Source organism: Notamacropus eugenii, chromosome 1, assembly GCF_028372415.1.
Source record: "Notamacropus eugenii isolate mMacEug1 chromosome 1, mMacEug1.pri_v2, whole genome shotgun sequence".
NCBI classification, from domain to species: domain Eukaryota; kingdom Metazoa; phylum Chordata; class Mammalia; order Diprotodontia; family Macropodidae; genus Notamacropus; species Notamacropus eugenii.
The window spans coordinates 120792228-120796513 of record NC_092872.1 but is presented as its reverse complement, the minus strand read 5'-3'; the positions used below and the strand labels follow the sequence as shown (position 1 = coordinate 120796513).

Genomic DNA, 4286 nt, shown 5'->3' with positions numbered 1-4286 from the left:
CACCCTTGCAGACTAATCCTTTTATTTTCCTCTCCTAAGCAATCTTAATGGATAAACATAAGAATATTGTGAGATTGAACAGAGAATATATATAAAGCATTACAAAAAATGCCAGATTTTTTATCACCAGGCCTCCAGTGTAATGACAATTACATTCTCTGAGCCTCCTACGGTGTGTTCTTTCTGTGATTAAGCAATAACTATAGAAAAACATAAGGATGCTCTGTCAAATGTTCAAAAATTGGACTCTACAACCCCTCAAAAAGGTATGTACATTCTCATTTTAAAGTTAAATTTGCCTCATTAGCAATTGCCAAAGCCTAGAGTCAAGAAAATAACAAATCAAGATTTGATTTGTAGCAATCATAATCAAGGATTTCTTAGACCTAAATTGTCATATTGAGAATTTAACAATCAACTCTCCCAGGTAATCTAGAGCTGTATCCAGCACACCATCAGAAAACAGAATTAAACAATTTCAAAGAAAATCTACCTCATTTAAAAATATGCTATACAAACAAACACTCCATATTGTTGATAATTTTGCACATTTGTTCCTCTCAAAACACCCTCACTAACAAGAAAAATAAAAAGAATTATAGCATGGCATTCTGTCTCCCAGCTATACTTCCTTGCCCTCTCACATGTTGTCTCAAATGTGTGCAATACCTTCCCCTTCCTCAACACTGTCTTTATAATAACTATTTTCTTCATGTAGACTCTTCTCCAGGAATCATTTACTGATTCATCTAGGTCATGGTTTCTCAACCTGGGTCTGAGAACTTCACTGCATTTTTCTAACTTTGATAATTGTATTTCAGTGTAATTGATTTATTTTGTAATTTTATATATTTTTAGTTTATATATTTAACAGCAATGATTCTGAAGAGTTCATTGGGTTCATCAGACTTCAAAAGAGATTATGACTCCAAAATCATTATTAACTCCTTCTCTAGGTCCTGGTCTGTTTCCCCCTCCTCAATTTAGCTTGATTTTACTTTCCTGTTTTCTTTTACTGTTCCTCAATTCAGTGTTACCTTCTTGAAAACAGGCATTATCCTATTGTTTTTGCAACTCCTTTTTCAGGCACTGAGCCTTGAACACACATAATAGTTGCTCAATAAACTTTTATTGAACTGAATTATGATGTGTTTTTCTTTTCTTTTTTTTCTTGAAGTTTAATTGATACCTTTTGTTTTTAGGGGATACATCCTCTCCCCATTCTCTAGTCAGAGACCCATCCCATGGAACAAAGAAAAGCAGTTAAGCCAAATAAATATAGCTACATCTTCTAACATTTTAAGTAACATTGATACCTATAATACTCTAATCCAAGGAAAGAAAAGAAAGGTATTTAGAGCTTGTTCCACTTCGCTTTGTACGACTGAGTTGTTTAAGCTACTTATTTCTTATTTTGTGTATTTTATATTTTCAGGGTAGTCACTTTTTTTTTTTTTTTACAAATTTTAATAGCTTGATTTGATTGAAATCCAAAAATTCTTTTCTGTAGCCTTTTAACCAGTCCTCTGCTTAGCTGCCAATCTCTTGTCTCTTTCTTCAGAAAGTGATAGCCTTTCCTTGGAGAAAAGATCCAAGGTTTACTACCTTTTCCAATGGCAACAATTTTTGGATGCCTAGTCCCAAAACTATTGCCATAAATATCTTTCACATGCACCAGATCAAAAGAACCCTGCAAGGTGTTTTTCTCTGTTTATGATCACACCAATTTCATCCAAGCTAGCTCCACCAGTCACTATATGTAAGTTACCAGTATCAAAATTGATGAAATCAGTGATCTTGCAAGCTTCTAAATAAATTTGAACTCTATCATTCACTTTGATAAGAAAATCTCAGTAAAAGATAGAACAGATATCATTGGTCACCAGATGGGGAAAACCTTTTGTACTTACAAAGATTTGTTTCACTTTGCACCATTTTTATTTAGCCTCCTCAGCTGTGATATGATGAACAGCAAAATGTCCTTTTGTGTCATAAAACAGATGGAGAAGTTCACTAGTCTTCTCAATGCTAATGACATTCATAAATCCAGCAGGGTATGTAATATCAGTATGGACCTTGCCATCAATCTTGATGAATTGCTTCATGTAGATCTTCTTTGCTTCATTTCCAGTCCGGGCTTACTTAAGTCTGTTTCTTGGGAGAATGATGAGCAGAAAAACATTCTCTCAGTTTGTGGGGACCTGTGATGCAAAAACTCCTGTTAACTTATACAGTGCTTTGAAGCTGCTACATACTTCAGATGCTTCCTGGGGTCATAAGCCAGGGCTGCACTACACCTGAGATAAAGTGGAAAATTTACTCGGCTGCAGAGGTAGAGGCTCCTCCTAATTATAAGATGTGCACATGTGGCAACGTCTCTTTACCTCTTAGGGCTTCAGCATCTTTACCAGCATCATGACTAGTTACATGGGTAAGAGTTATGAAATGTCACTGTGTATAATATGGAATATTAGCAGAAATATTGAAGGGAAATAATATATTTGTTAGTTCTTTAAGTTAAAAAAAACACAACTTTCTTTCATAGTCTTCCTCATGAGCTTGCAATTCTTGTGACATTTCCTGATATAAGCAGGGTATAACTGTGCTACCTTGGGGCTTTATCATTTACAGAAAATCATGTTTTTGTCAGTATTCACTGAAATACTGCCAAGTTGCTAAAAGTTAAACCTGGCTTTCTCTGTATTTTTTTTTGGTTGTTTCGTTTTTAATTCAAAAGCAAGCACTTAACATTGCTTACTTAAGGCGCTGTCCTCATCTTAGATTCACAGCATTTGGAGATGAACTGTAGCCTTAAAGATCATCTAAGCACAATAAATTCCTTTTATTTTTAGAGAGAAAAGTTGAAATCCCCCAAGAGATGGAATTCACCAAAACCACACAATCTATCAGTAGAGACTAGGACCTACATCCCTTATTTTCAATTCAGAGCTTGGTTAGGTTTTTAGTATTCCCTTCCCACTTCACATCCTAATATTTTCTCTAAAGTCTACAGCATTTTACCTCTTAGTGTTCTTTAAGCCAACTGAAATACCTCATTCAGAGTAGGAAGTGGCCAGTGCAAAGGCATAAAGGAAGCAGATGGAGCTCCAAATAAAAGAAAATATCAGTTTAGCTAGAATATAGAGGACACGAAAAGGAATCTCATATAACAAGGTTTTAAAAGTAAAAAGTCTGTGTTTCATGTATAGAAAACAAGAAACACCAAATTTATTAAATTAGAAGGTTAAAGTCAGTTTTATGAAGGATGGATTAGAATAGGAGAAGACTTGAAGCAGAATGACCAAAAAAGAAAAAATAGAGTTCTCTCTACAGTACATAGTAATTCATAAATGGTTATTTGGCCTTTGCTTTATGACCCCTATGAAATAGGAACCCTTGTACCCTTGAAGCAGCCCTTTTTCATTATATAACTCGAATTGTTGGAGAGTCTTTTCTTAAGATTTTTTTTCATCACATCCATTAATTTTAGCCTTCCTGTAGCAGGTGAAACAATTTGAAACTTGTTTCCATTTCACGGCTCTTCAAATATTTGAAGACAGTCATTCCTGTTTTCTTCTCCAGATTAAAAACCACAGTTTCTTGAAATGATCTTCAAAAGGTAGGAATCATGGGCCATCATTACCTTCATTGTTATTCGCTGAGTGCTTTCTAACTTATCAGTGGTCTTTCTGGAATGTAGTGGCCAGAACTGAACACAATATTTCTGATGTGGACTGAGAATGACAGAGTACAGCAGAATCCCTATGGTGTTGTTCTTTGATTCTGTGTCTCTGTGAATGTTACCTAATATTGATTGTCACTTATTCACTCTTGATTATATGCTAAAAGATTTATCAACAATATTTAGTACTTTATAGTACAATATTTAGTGCTAAGCAACTGCTAAGTACCAAAAATAAAATTTTGACACAAATGTAGGACTTTGGCAGGGCCAAGCAGGAAGCCTCGGACATGCTAAGACAGTGGCCATACTGCAGAATTTCGGGCTTATCAGCCTAGGATGAGTGTCCAGTGGAACCAAGCAAGAGAAAGCCTGGAGACCCAGGTAAACGGAACAGTGCTCTTGAGACAATCAGCCCCCATATTAAATGTCTGTAAGTTAATTACTTGAACTTCCAGGAGCCAAGATGGTGGAGGGAACAGTAAATGCTCTACCCTTCTCCTCGTTGTCCCTGAAAAACTCATAAAATATTTCCCCAGGAAATATCTTAGAAGACTGGGATCAGGCGAAGGGGCAAACCGTCCCTTAGCATGTGAGCCAAGAA

At 35.7% G+C, this 4286-nt stretch overlaps 1 pseudogene; it reads right to left on the bottom strand.

Annotated features, from left to right (window-relative positions):
- Positions 1-1514: 1514 nt before the first annotated feature.
- Positions 1515-2105, bottom strand: LOC140523921 (small ribosomal subunit protein eS4, Y-like; annotated as a pseudogene).
- Positions 2106-4286: the final 2181 nt, after the last annotated feature.